General features: G+C 37.2%; 1 protein-coding gene across 3 annotated transcripts in view; it reads left to right on the top strand.

Moving 5' to 3' along the window:
* PLCB1 (phospholipase C beta 1) overlaps positions 1-15,294 on the top strand; it is a 744,009-nt gene that overhangs the window by 314,022 nt on the left and 414,693 nt on the right. The window lies entirely within an intron of this gene.

Below are 15,294 nucleotides of genomic sequence, written 5' to 3'. Positions count from 1 at the left end.
CTTTTAAAAATTGCATTGTCTCTCTGTTTCCCTGTCATGCTTTTCTTTTCTCTATAGCATTTATCCCCATCTAACATATTATATATTTTACTTACCAATTTTGTTTATTTACTTCTAAAATGTATATTTCATGCATTTTTATCTGTTTTGTTCACTGCTTTTTAGTTCACATGTCTTGAACATGGTCTGGTATACAACAGGTGATCCATATTTCTTGAATATAAGGATGAATGAATGAATGAATGAATGGGTGAAACCTGGGAAAGAGGAATCAAGAACTTTGTTAAAATGAGGACTAGTTAGCTGGGTGTGGTGGCTCACGCCTGTAATGCTAGCACTTTGGTAGCCCGAGGTGGGCAGATCAAGGTCGGGAGTTCAAGACAAGCCTGACCATCACGGAGAAACCCCGTCTCTACTAAAAATACAAAATTAGTCAGGCATGGTGGCCCACGCCTGTAATCCTAGCTACTTGGGAGACTGAGGCATGAGAATCGCTTGAACCTGGGAGGCGGAGGTTGCAGTGAGCCGAGATTGCGCCATTGCACTCCAGCCTGGGCAACAGGAGAGAAACTCCATCTCAAAAAAAAAAAAAAAAAATACTAGTCAATTGGAAATATCTGGAAGGTAATTGGCTATACCATTAAATAAGACATACGTAACAATTATTATTACAAGTATTCTTCCTCTTCTAAGTGTGCTGCACCCACCTCTTAGTAGACTTTGGTTGGGATTATCTGAGACTAGTCTTTTTTAGTTCTGTGACTGTGTGAGCCGGTGGTTGGGAGAATGTGAGGAGGATGTCGCCGTGACCAACTTTGTCCTTTTGTAGCCACTCACTCCCCACCGTCACACAAATGGATGCTTACGCAGATTTCCTATTTCCTCCATAGACTCCTATCTTTGGGCTGAGTATTAATTCTCATCTGTGTTCAAGGACAGTAATCAGGCAGGGACAGTAATCAAAATGATGTGTACAGCAAAATCAAAGCTTTTGCATCATAATCAAAACCATGCAGTAAATTGTAGGAATACGTGTTCTGGTTTAATCAATGACTGATCTTGCTTGGATGCTTGATACAGAGAAAATCGAAGATTTGGTTTCGAATTAACCAAGGGCAGCATATTATGAATGATCTCATATAACTTAGCATGCTATCACAGTGATTATTTTTTTAATAATAAGATTTTGCTGTATGTCTCACCATACTACTATTTTAGCACAAAATGACCAAGAAAAATTCTTGAGTATTTGTCCTTACATAGTGTCTTGAAGAATAACCAAAAGCTTGTTACAAGAGAGATGATATAGACGTGAGCAAAAAATGGTGAATGTGTGTGTACCCAGCAGTGTTAAGTAGATTCCTATCTTTGCTGTGAATTGTGAGCGAAAGGTTTGGGATGAATATTTTATTTTTCATTGAGAAGTGAAATAATTGTTAGTTTGTTTAGCAGCACTGGTTTTTGGGGATTTTTTTTTTTTGTCTTTACACATTGCAGAGTAGCAGTAAAGAAATAGGTTGATCTTTTAAAGGGTGTATTTTCTGCTGTTAATAAACACAGAAGTTTTATGAGAAAATAAATAAATAAATAAATTTTAATATAAAACTAAGATATACAGAATATATATTTAGCAGGTATAAAAGAGGGAAAAAAATCCTTTTACCTTCACTTTAGCCTGGGCTGATTTAACAAAACACTATAAACTGGGTAGATTCTTAACATCAGAAATTAATTTCTCATAGTTCTAGAGGCTGAGAAGTCCAAGATCAAGGTGCTGGCAGATTTGGTGTCTGGTGAGAGCCCACTGCCTTACAGATAGCCTTCTTCTCACTGTAACTCACATGGGAGAAGTGGCCAGGGAGCTCCCTGGGGCCTCTTTTATGAGGGCACTAATGCCATTCTGGAGGGAGGGCACCACCCTCAGGAGCTCGTGACTTCCCCAAGTCTCCACGTCTGAACATCATCACCTTGGGGGTTAGAATTTCAACATATGAATTTTGGATTGGGACATAAACAGTCTATTGCAAGTTTCTTCATGTCAGTCACATTTTATCCCAAATCATCTTATATGGACTTCTCTAGAGATAGTTATATTTTTTAACCAACTGCACTTTTATACGATAACATATTTTTATATGCCACCTGCAAAAGGGCTTCCTAATGAGGCCACCTGTTTTTTGTAAGTGTAAGAGACCCAAGTGGAAGCAAGTTCAAGTATGAAGCACTGTCCCCTGTCTACCTGGGACATGGTGCATGCAAATGAGAGTAACATGAGCTTTGCGGGGGTCATCCTGGCCTCCTGTCCCACCTCCACCACTTACCAGTCATCATTCATTATTGTTATTTGCTTCCTAACCTGTTCTCCATGAACAATGCCACCCAGAAACCTAGAGTGACTCTCACTTCATTGCTTGTCTTCACCCAACGTAATGCCAGTTGTGTGTCCTTAACATCTTTCTCATCTCCTTATTTTGTCCTCACTTCTCTCCCCACTGCCAATGTTTAGACCTGCAGCAATGATTTCCTAAATTACCCACCTTCCATCCAGCTTCCATCATATGGCTAGAGTAACACTTCAGAAAATCCAAGTTCAATCCTATTAAAATCTTATTTTAATAAGTCACCTATTTAATTACTTTTTATTATTGCCCATTACTAGGATAGAGACTTCCAAGTGTGTCAAGTAATGAACTGCATGATACTCCTGGTCTCTTTATTCAAAGTCATCTCCTACTTATACCCCTAATGCACGCGCGCACGCACGCACGCACACACGCACATACACACCACCCTGCCTTCCAGGAACCCTCAGGCACCTTTACTACTCCTGGCATGCAGTCTTCTGCACAACTCTCATTGCCTTTACCCTCTGTAGAATTTCCCTCTCTGTCCTCTTCCCAGATCACTTTATAAAGTTGTTTTTAAATATATGCTTGTGAAAATAAATGAAGACCACACAAACGAGAACAGAGGTGATTTATTTAGAGTTTGCAAGGGAGTCAACCACTATCAATTGCATTTGGCACAGTCAAAGGAACACAGAAAGATAGGAAACCTTTAGAGTGAAACAAAGAGCAGGTTCCAGGTATGCTGTGGCATGAGGAAGCTGGAGTTGAGCTAGCTAGATGTGAACATCTGATGTGGTTGGTTTGGGAAGCAGATCTGGCTTCCTCTGGATGATCCTGAGTTGAAAGGAGGGAGCCAAGAATAGGGAAGCTGGCAGTCAATGACTATATCATGATTGTTGGGGCCAATTGCTATAGAGGTTGTGGTTTGGCTTCCAGCTGGTTGCTGCAGAGGTTGTGCTTAGAATTCTGTTGTCATATATTGTCTGGCTGTTGTCCATTTGTATATTCCATCTCTCATGATCAATCAATATTTTTTGAATGAGTACATCAATATTTCATCTCAGTGAGTGATCATTCCCTCTTCATCCATCTTAATGATAAAATTCTAATGTCCTAGGTTCTTTATCTTTCAACAAATTATGTTTCCCTTTCTTCATGGATAGAAAAGGAAGCTTCCCCATAGGCCTAAATGTGCTGATTTCAAGAGAAAGCATACTTTGCCACAAGAAGTTGCCTAAGCCTTCACTCTTAACCACTATGCTACACCACCATCCTTAGATGAAACAGAGATTTGGGGGCATATATTTCTCATTTTTCACAATCCATTTTTATTGCATATTCAATTTGGCCTGCTTACCTTATTTACATTACTTGCCGGGGATGAAAGACATTTGAGGTTGTCATTCTGAACTCTTATGTAAGTCTTCCTTTAAAGTAAAGAAGCTGACCTTCCAAGCTAATTTATCCCACTTAGCAAGAGTAATAATAACACACCACCCACTTCAGAAAGGAAATCATGCAGATGAATGAAATAATGTTTGTACAGAGCTTGACACTCAATAAAATATTCTAATAACATGGTGTCTACACTTTGAAATGTTCAAATCCTGTTTCAATAGAATTAAAAACCATGAAGAATAAAATGTGGAATTGCTTGTCAGACTTTTACATAAAGGCGCGGGGTGATACTGATGCCATTAGACAATTTAAAAGCTAGGTTTTAGCAAAGTTTCTGAGGAATCTGATTGGTTTGTGGGGGAGGATGTGAGGGTAGTATTTATTCATATCCATTTTTGTAGAAAAACAATGGGTTATCACATGAACCAAAAAACACTTATGCAGCTAAATTTACAGGAATCTGTCTACTCATCTCCGAGGAAAAGTTTTGGCTAAGCAAGTTAATTTTGTCGTTAGACATTTGCATAGTAATTGTATTGAGTCTGAATGTGCATCTGCATGGAAAGCATGTTTTTTCAATCCTGTTCTTTGGACATGGATTAATGTAGATCCTGGCAAGTCCTTAAATCATAAGTTATTGATGCTGAATGCTTAATTATGTTTAGATCTTGTATAACCTGATGCTTGAACCCCTAGCCTGCAGCGTATTGCTGCTGCCTTTTTTGGTGTTACCGGTTAATAGTAACCTCAGGTTTTCATATGGTCTTAGTTTGGGAGTAGTCTACTAAAGAATGTCCACATATAGTGTTTCAAATATTATTAAAGAGTGATAATTAAATGTGCCTGATATATAAGAAGCATGTGATGTCATTTAAACTAACACTTTTATTGTGACTGTTGTGATGGTCATGAAAAACTTGATCATGTAAATCATCTAAAGGGATTGTTACAAACCTCAAGTGACCTCAGGTCCTTGAAACCATTGCATGTGGTGACCAGCCACAGAGGCCATGACATTCTTCCCTTGCCTATTGTATCCAAGGTTATTTTGCAAATCACCACTTTGCATGGCACAACCATCGGGGTTTCTAGAAATTGCCTGGCGTGATAAACCAGAGTATTTTCAACAATATGATTTCCTAGAATTAATGGGAGAGGTGTAATTAAGTTACTGTGTGATATCTTTCCCCCAAATGATAAATATCAATATGTGAACACTGAATATGTGCTCCTATGATGCCAACTTAAGTGGCAATTTTTAGCTCAGAAATTATGAACTAATGTTTTGTCTACCTGAACCAGTTTGGCGTCTGTGGATGGAAAAGATTTATGGGCGGATTTAAGAACTTGTTTTTCTTTGTTAATTCAGAAATGATCCTACTAAACTCTAGATGAGAATCAAGTGGTGATAGAGATATCAGCTGAGTGAGTTCTGTTTTCTGGAACTTTCCTGAATCCTTCTTAGTAATTCATAGCATTTTTCTAGACTTCATAGCTGCAGTTTCATATTGGCATCATCCAGTATCACTCTAAAGGGACTCTAAAACTACCCTTCCTGGCATTCATCTAAGAGCTGGGAAGTCATCCGCTTATACCTGGCTTAGAATATCATTTTTAGAGACGTGACCACAAGCCTGCCGACATTCAAGAGCATAGTTAAGTGCATCCCACTCAGAGCTTTGTGAATTCTTCTTGTAAATTATGATGCCTATTCAAGGTTCAGTGGGAATACTCCCTCTTCTCAAGCATTTATCAAAACACAAGATAAATGCATTATCCACATTAACTACTGTTCAAAAATTCTGTCCAAAAGTTTCATTTTAATAAAGGCAAAGTTTCTGTGTGATGCCTGGCATATGGCCAACCATATAGGATGGCCATGATCTTTATTACTGATTTCTTAGTGTTTATTTTTAATGTAAAGTTCTTTATATTTTTCCTAAAAGTTCCTCACTGTTTTCCTCACTCACCCACCAGCCCACATATTCACATATTTTACTTGGTTGTGACTGTTTGACGAAAGCCCTTAAAGCTTTTTTCTAAAGCACCCCATTTAAGATTTTCAAATACATAGGAATCACTGGGGACTCTTACTACTATTCTGATTCTGTAGGCTGGGGCCTGAGAGTCTTCATTGCTAACTAGCTCCTAGGTGATAGGAACGATGCTGAGAGCACACTTTGAGTGGCAAGTCTCTAGAGCAGTGCTATCTAATAGAACTTTCTGTGATGGTGGAAATGCTTCATATCTGTGCCATCTAAACCAGTGGCCACTTGCCAGATGTGGTTAATGAATATTTGAAATGTGGCCAGTGCAACTGAGGAACTAAAATTTAATTTTATTTAGTTTAATTAATCTAAATTTAAATAGATACCTACCTTATTTGACTATGCTAGGAGACTTAATTAAAGTCTTTATAGCTCCTTGGCTTTCCCCAGTCTTGAGAGAAAGAATCTGAAAGTCAAAGGCTCTTTCTTATCTCCAATTTTCCAGAATGTTGCATAGGGCCAAGAATATTATGTTTGCCTAGTAAATGACATTCCTATTAAGAGATCTAGTCTGCTGTTTTGGGGGCAGACTCATAGAACTGTCAAATAATAAAAAGATTTGACTTTGAAGCTATAAGATATGGTGGGTAGGTGGCTCAGCCTCTACCACTTACAGGATAATTTCTGACAAGTCACTTAATCCCTCTAAGCATCAATTTCCTCATCTCAAAATAGCAATCATGATTATGGTAATGTAATACCTATCTCACAGAGTTGCTGTGTTATGCACATAAAATTCCTGGCAAATTATTTTTTTCAAGTGATATTTGCTCTGCAAATGCTAGTTTTTGTGGTTATTTCAGCATGAATTTCTTTTTTACCCTAATTATTTATATTTTGGTAAAACAATAGAGAAACTATGCCCTGTATGGACATAGTTGCAATCTAATTGAGAGGCTAAGTAATAACACAAAACTATATGCAGTTTGGTATAATTTCTCACATGGAGAAAGTCGTTTCCATGGTCAAGGAGGAGGGCTTCAGCATATTACTTTGATTCTTTGCATTTCATATTATTTTATGTGGAAATAAACAATATTTTTGGCCTGGAATTTTGTGTTGTTTGATTTAATTCCCTCATAAAAATGTCTCATAAATGCTTTGCTAATTGTGATTGAAATTTCGTAACTCTATCTCATCTTAAAAATACCCCATTCCAATTTGCCAAATACGTAATTTCCCCTTGTTTAAGGTGATATAACAGACATATTTTCTCTTTGTTTTTCTTGAGTATATTTGCTTTGAAATAGCTTTTTTTTTTTTGGTTTTTCATACCCTCTGTTTATATATATGTAGATATGTAAATAACTACATATATATAAAAACATATATATGTATTTACACACACAAATATATACACACATATACATTAATCAAAAGCATTACCTACTTCATGAAACTAAGAAAAATCACAATAGCTAACATTTGGCAAGTGTGCAAAGCACTATTCTAAACACCTTACATATATAAACACATTGAGTTATCATTGAGGCTGAGTAAACCTTTAAGCTCTTTTACTGTCTACTATGGTGTTGAGTTCTGAAAATATTGATAGTCCTCTTATCACTGGTAATGACATGAAGTGCCATCCAATGACATTTGTAGAGTCATGATTTATGTATAGATGGAACTAGGGGCGTCACCATTTAAGAACGATTAAGACAAATCAAGGCATTTCTGAAAGAGAACAGATTGATTTGGTTTATTAAAGTATTTATAGCTTGTAAGGCAGCTCTCTGCTTTTGTATATTCTTAAACAGGCATCATAGACCTTATTAAATAATTTAAGCATTTTGTTTAAAACTATTTTGCAGCAAACCCAACTTCCCATTTGCATTGATCAGTGTTTTCACCTTCATTCTGGATTGCATCTTTTTTTTTTTTTTTTTGAGGCGGAGTCTCGCTCTGTCGCCCAGGCTGGAGTGCAGTGGCGCGATCTCGGCTCACTGCAAGCTCCGCCTCCCGGGTTCCCGCCATTCTCCTGCCTCAGCCTCCCGAGTAGCTGGGACTACAGGTGCTGCCACCACGCCCGGCTAATTTTTTTGTATTTTTAGTGGAGACGGGGTTTCATTGTGTTAGCCAGGATGGTCTCGATCTCCTGACCTCGTGATCCGCCCGTCTCGGCCTCCCAAAGTGCTGGGATTACAGGCTTGAGCCACCGCGCCAGGCCTCTGGATTGCATCTTAAAGTAAACCAACCAATTTGGATAAATGTAAAAGCAATCACATGTTAACAATCTTCTGAGACTGAATTGGTGCTGGATATTTCTGAGTTTCTATGGAAGGAAAAGAGTTCAAAGTTCAAACTGACTCTCTCACCACCTGAGCTCCATGCCTTGCCCCTTGCTTCTCTCCACAATAGGGCTTAGATGCAAAACACTTAGTTTTCCTAATCATCACTCAGGCATGAGAGACCAGGTGATCTATGGATGGCCAATAGACCAACAACAAGTAGGGAGAACCTCCTTTCATTAATAGAGAGGCAAAACATTGCGAAGGGAGCACCTTTCTATGTTATTCCAACCTCGAATAAATGAGAATTTATTTATTTTATTCCAGTTTGTTCATTTATTTCTTATACACTCTGATTAAGAGGCAACTCACTATGTTGATTTCTTTTTTCAGATTCATGCCCATTTATCTTCTTAGAGTTTCTACAGATGCTCCAGGATCAATCTGACCTAGTACAGAGCTGTGTGTGTGTGCGTGTGTGTATGTGTCTGTGTGTGTGTGCTCATGCATGCTTTTAATTATATATTGAAGATATGCTAAAGTATTTGTAATGCCTCTCAAAGATACAAAGAATAATAATAAAATAAGCAGCTTTCCCTACCTTAGAGACCCTCTGTATACCCTTCCATTATCCCTTCATTTTCTTACCTACCAACATAACCACTGATATGAATTTTGCATTTACTTTTCTCATTCTTCTCTTACAGTCATACTACATACCAGGCACCTCTAAATATATATCATTTTATTTTACATGTTTTGAACTTCTTTAAAAAAAGAATCATACTGAACAAAAATGGAATCATATTGCATGTATTCTTATGAAACTTCATTTTTCAGTCAATAATGCTACTTGAAATGTATTTATGTTGATGTGACTTAGTCACTACAGCCATTTTTCACTGCTCTATATTTGCCTCACTTTTGCCAGGTTTAATTTTTCCTTTGAACTAGCTTGAAATTATATACTTCACTCTTTTTTCTAATCTCTTGGTTACTCCAGAAATTTTGCCTTGTATATTTTACTTTAATCAAAATCTTTATGATTCTCTTGAATGATAACATATGTTCAGCATTTTAGCTTCAGCTATTATTGTCTAGTATTTAATTATATCTTCCTAAACCACATACATTAGACATTTTTTACTACAATCAATGCTTATAACAATTCACTCACATATTTATCAGTATTTTTAAAATTTACCTCTCCTTCATGCATCTCTGACTTTGCATTTGGGATTATTTTCCTTCTGACTGTAGTTGGTTCTATAGGAATTCCTCTAGGGAGGATTGTTAAATATTTTCCATTTGTTTGAATGAAAAGTGGCCTTTTTAAATCTTTCGTATTAAAAGTTGGATTCACTGAGTTTTCAGTTCCAGGTTGGCAGTTGTTTCTTCTTGGCACATTGGCAGCAGTTTCTCCTATAGTCTAATATTCACCGTTGCTGTTGACAAGCCATAGCAATTGTTATTCCTCTGAAGTAATCTCTTCCTGTGGTTGCTTTTAATATTTTCATGTTGTATTGGGTGTTATGAAATTTCACTAAGTCTCCAGGTGTAGATTTCTTTCTTAGTTTCCTCCTCAGGATTTGTTGTGCTTCCTAAATCTGAGGTTTGAAGTAATCAGTTCTCTAGCACTTATAGCCCATTGCTACTTTGCCTCCCTCCCATTCATTCTGTTTTCCTTTTCTCAATAGACTTTTCCACTCTGTCATGCCCCCGAACGACTTTCTCGTGATTCCAACCTAGCTGTCTCACTGTGCTGCCTTCCAAATCACTTTTTCATAACTATCTTCTAGGTCAATAATTTTTCCTTCAGCTGTGTCTAATCTGCTGATAAAACATCTGTAAGGAATATGACTGAGCTGCATCCAAGCAGGCATAGGCCAAGGTAAACAACCTGGATGACTCAGTAGGTTTGTGGTACAAGTGCATAGTCCCACGTCTTATATAATCATAACCATGTAGACATAACATAGAAAAGCTCACCGCCATAGCCGTAACATAGAGAAGCTCACCACCTAGCTCTCAGCCACTACTATTTGTGTAATGTATAAAAGTAACACTGACCCTGTGAGGCAGCTGCTGAATAAAGCCATGTCTCATCTACCTGCTGTCTCTCAAGTGTTCTTCCAGCTCCCTGCCCCACATCCACGCACTCCCCTCAGCCACAATCAGCTGGGGTTGGAACTTGACCCCAAGCATGACAACATCCATTGGTTTTTAATTATCATATTTTTAATTCCTAGATATTCTTTTTGCTTTATTTTAAAATTGATTTAATCATTTTTAATAGTTACTTGTTCCTTAATCATATTATCATCTTCTTACTTGTTTCCTGAAATGTGTTAGACAGTCTTAGATAATTCCTATATCGATTGGAATTATGGGTTGAAGTTGTTTGTTATTTGTGCTCTTCTTATTCATGTTGACTTGTTATTTTATATGTTATGTATTTTCATGGAACTTTCTTTTCAGTATTGTCTGAGACCTGGATTCACATCAAGGATGAGTTTTGTTTGCTTCAAGTAGCTGTCCACAGAGGTAGAGGTGGGAAACCAACCAGTGACCAATAGATTCATACAACTCCCTACAAGAGTAGTATGATGCAAGCCATAAACTCAAATACCGACTAGGTTGTGGGTATGAAATCTCACTGGAGATTTTTTTCCTTCACTGAGTGCTCAATTCATCAGGCAATTTCCCTTGTTTTCTGAAAGAATTTATTGCCAGTTCCAGCTTATGCTGCTGTTCCAAGTGTATAAGGGATGTCTAGTGAGACTCCCCACATTGGAAAGTCCTTAGACTTTGTCTCTGATTGGTCCAACTCACATATTTGAAATCATACAAATGGAAGCTCATGGTTGCCAAGACTCAGCAGATATCTTCAGGGTGAAACCTGGAGTCTGCTTCTACTTAGCAATATGAAATAATAAACCACTGCTACAGACAAAATGTTAATATCTCTTCAGAGTTTTTAGTTTGTTTTCATCCTTTTCCAGCAGAAGAGCTATACAGGGAATCTAGGCTGGCATAGTGTGAGAAACAAAACACACATGGCAGCTGTTTTTGCCATCCACAACAAAATACTAACAATTGAGTCTATAATCAGCTAAATCCAAAGCCAACATAATGTTCTTCCCCATCTTTTACTTGTGCAGTTGTGTTTTGGATCCAGATTAAAGACCTTAAATTTAGTACTATTAAGTTTATTGTCTGTAGGTTTGACTTAGCTCAGTAAAACTTTTTGGATCTTAATTCTATCACATAACAGTCACAGTTTTCCCTAATTTCATGTCATGCGTACATTTATTTGGTCATCACAACTTGAATGTTTTTACTACACCATTGTAAAAATGTTGACTCAGATCAGATTAAAGCCTCAATATCCCCTCTAGGTAGAGACTCGTATATGATGTGGCATTGACTATGTCTGCTGTTAGGAATACTTTCTTTTTCTTTTCTTCTGTTTTATTTTTGAGATCTCCCTCTGTCATCAAGGCTGGAATGCAGTGGTGCAATCTCAGCTCACTGTAACTTCTGCCTCCTTGATTCAAGTGATTCTAATGACTCAGCCTCCCAAGTAGCTGGGATTACAGGCGTGTGCCACCATGCCCAACTAATTTTTTGTATTTTTAGTAGAGATGGAGTTTCACTATGTTGGCCAGGCTGGTCTCAAACTCCTGGCCTCAAGTGATCTGCCTGTCTTGGTCTCCCAAAGTGCTGTGATTACAGGCATGAGCCACCACACCTGTCCATATTTCTTCATCTTCAAGAACATATTTTGCCAAAAGCCTTCATGAAGTCAACACACATTGTATTTATGATTTTTCTAACCACAAAAGAACTAAATCAGTTAACATGAATTTGACTTATAAATCCAACTCTGTGTTAATCAAAGGGCTCCATGGATAGTCACACCAGGTCATCATTTATCATCTCCATTTATTCCTCACTGGGGTCATTTGAAGATTCTGACTCAGAATTACATCCTTGATACCTTGATAACAGTCGAGTTAAGCTATTATGGAATTGTGTCTATTTTCACCAATATTTGTGCAGCCTCTTTTCCTAAAACCTGTAATAAAGACCTCTGTGAACTGCCATGAACTCCATGGACTGTAGGTGTACAGTGTTATGTTTGAGTTCCTTCCCTTTTCCCCAGATGTCCAGGTAATGTGTACTTTATTCCTATAGTGACCTAGCATCCATCCTTTTCTCCTTTTATCTTTTGAGCATTTTCCAGGGTGCTTTCATCATCTTGGTTTTGGATTTTTATCAGAACATATGTCCTTGAACTTGCACACAAGAAAGACTTTCAGTGATTGACACATCCAAGGCTTCTTATTTAGTTTTTCTTCAACTCAACCACATTGCCTAATAGAAACCAGCCAGGCTCTGCTGTCTGCACCATTAGGATGATTATAAAAAGAATTTAACTAGCATTTTCCTATTTACCTTTCAAATACATAAGCTTCTACTTAGCAATATGAAATAATAAACCACTACTACAGACAAAATGTAGATAAATCTCGGCAGAGATTGTGTGGAACAAATAAAACAAATGAAGTCATGTGCGAAAGACTACTTACTCTGTTGTTCTATTTATAGGAAATTCAAGAACAAGCAAAACTAATAAATGGTTCTAGAAGTCAGAATAGAGTTTTCCCCTGCGCGTGGGAAATATTGACCAGAAGAAGCATGAAGGAGCCTTATAGAGTGATGTTCTATATTTTGATCTAGGTAGTAGTTATAACTCTGTTTACATACATAAATATTCATAAAGTTGTACATTTAATACTTGTGCATTTTACTATATGTATGTTATACCTTAACAAAGAAGAAAAACTCATTTAGCTTACAAGTAAGAATCAGTTTTAGTGCAGTACTTATGTGAGTATGGACTCTGGAGTCTTGGAAATATAATCAGTTGATTACAATCAACATCTGAATGATTTTGGAAACTAAGTTTCCTCATCTGTAAAATGGATGATTTTCTGTAATAACTGTACATTTTTACTTTTTATATAAGGCATAATGGAGCTATGTGTATAAGTCACTTACCATCATGCCTGCCACAATACATGTAAGTTTTAGTATAATATCGTCCTGATTCAAAACATTTTCTGCTTTTTAAAACATCCTGCTGTTTAGACAGATAACTGACATTATTCAGTACATCAAATGGTATGTTTTTATTAGTTATCTATTTGTGACTTGCTTAGCAATTATAATGACAACTGACATTTATGTAACTCTTTATATTTAAAAACAACTTTTATATACATTATCTAATTTAATTATTCACCGCAGTGCTATAAAAATGATACTAATTTTATCCTCATCTTGCCAAGCTAGAGCCTGAGATGCAGAGACCTGAAGTAACTTACCCAAATGACATAGTCAAAAAATATTAGAGAGAGTCATAACTCAGACATTTATCTTTCCCTCTTCAAACAGAAGGGTACATTCCAGTCACCTACAGAGCTAGTTGCAAGTTCCACCCCGCTTAGTGTCTGATTCAGCAGGTTTGAGGTGGGTCCTGAGATTGCTGCATTTCCCAGGCAATGCTGACACTACTGTCCTATGGACCCCACTTTGAGTAGCAAAGCTTTGCAGATGAATAAAGCGTAAGCATCAGACCTGAGTTCTGCCTTCAAAGAGCTTACATTTCTTTTTTCAGGAAACAGGACTGAAGTATGAAATAATAGAAGCCTCCCTAAAGTGGTTTATATCCTGAGAACACCCTCCACTGGAAAGAAAGTTTCATAGCAGAAGAGAACTTAAGAATACTCAAATTATGTATAGGAGAACGAAGTATGCTTAGATACGCTAATTTTAATGGTGCTCAATGACTTATATGCCAAAATGTTAAAATGGTGGGAGGCCCCCAAATTAATATTGTAATTCAAGTATCCTAGTTGTATTATTCTCACAACTTGTCATTTCATTATGTCGAGTAATATTTTAGGATGTTTTAACCATCATTATTTCTTTGATTGATGTGAAAATTAGTCTCAGTGCTTAACCCCAGGCTTTTGTCAGTGTAACCCTACTTAGTTCCAGCTTCTTTTTTTAAAAAAGTACATATATGCACCCACAACCATTGTTACTAATGGAAACTACTTGAAGAAAAGAAAGAGAGAAAACAGTGACCGAAATTCTTATAAAAATAAAAAGCTTTCAATTTTTTCCAGCTTTCCTTTGTTTCATACCAGCCAGTTACCAGAGTTTTAACAAGTAGCCAGTTATCTATTTTTTAAATAACAGCATTATTAAGGTATAATTCACATACCATACAATTCACTCGTATAAAGTGTACAATTCTGTGGGTTTCAGTGTATTCATAGAGTTATGCAACCATCACTACAATGTAATTTTAGAACATTTTGTTACTCCCAAAAGAAACCCTGTACCCATTAATGGTCACTCCTCATTTCTCAATTCACTCTGCCCTTTGCAACCGCTAATCTACTTTCTGTCTCCATGGATTTGTCTGTTCTGGACATTTCATAGAAATGGAATCACAAAATATGTGGTCTTTTGTGACCAGCTTCTTTCATATAGCCCGACGTTTTTGAGGTCCATCCATGTAAAATGGATCAGTTTTTTATTCCATTTTATGGTCAAATAATATTCAATTGAATGAATATGCCACATTTTATCTACCCATTCATCAGTTGATGGACATTTCAGTCACTTCCACACTTTGGCTATATGAGTAAGGACACATTCATGTACAAGCTTTTGTGTGGACATTTGTTTCCATGTGTCTTTGGTATATACCCAGAGTAGAATTCCTGGGTCATATGGAAACTATGTTTAAACCATAAGGAACTGACAGTTTTCCTAAAGAGTTGCATCTTTTTAGAATCCAACTAGCAGTGTATGATGGTTCCAGGTTCTCCACATTCTCACCAACTCTTGCTAATATTTGTCTTTTTGTTTATAGTAGTGGGTGTGAAATGGTATCTTTTTGTGGTTTTGATGTGCATTTCCCTAATCCTAGTGATGCTGAAGTTCTTGCATGTGCATTTGCTTATCTTTTTTTCTTTTTCCACCCTTTGAGACAAGGTCTCACTCTTAGTCCAGGCTGAACTGCAGTGGTGCAATCACAGCTCACTGCAACCTTGACTTCCCAAGCTCAAGTGATCCTCCCACCTCAGCCTCCCGAGTAGCTGGGACTACAAAACGCACACTTTTTAATGTTTTAGAAATGGGGATCTCACCATATGGCCCAGACTGGTCCTTCATTTATCTCTTTTGGAG

The sequence above is a fragment of the Macaca fascicularis genome, chromosome 10 (assembly GCF_037993035.2).
Source record: "Macaca fascicularis isolate 582-1 chromosome 10, T2T-MFA8v1.1".
NCBI classification, from domain to species: Eukaryota; Metazoa; Chordata; class Mammalia; order Primates; family Cercopithecidae; genus Macaca; species Macaca fascicularis.
This window is presented reverse-complemented; position numbering and strand designations above follow the sequence as displayed.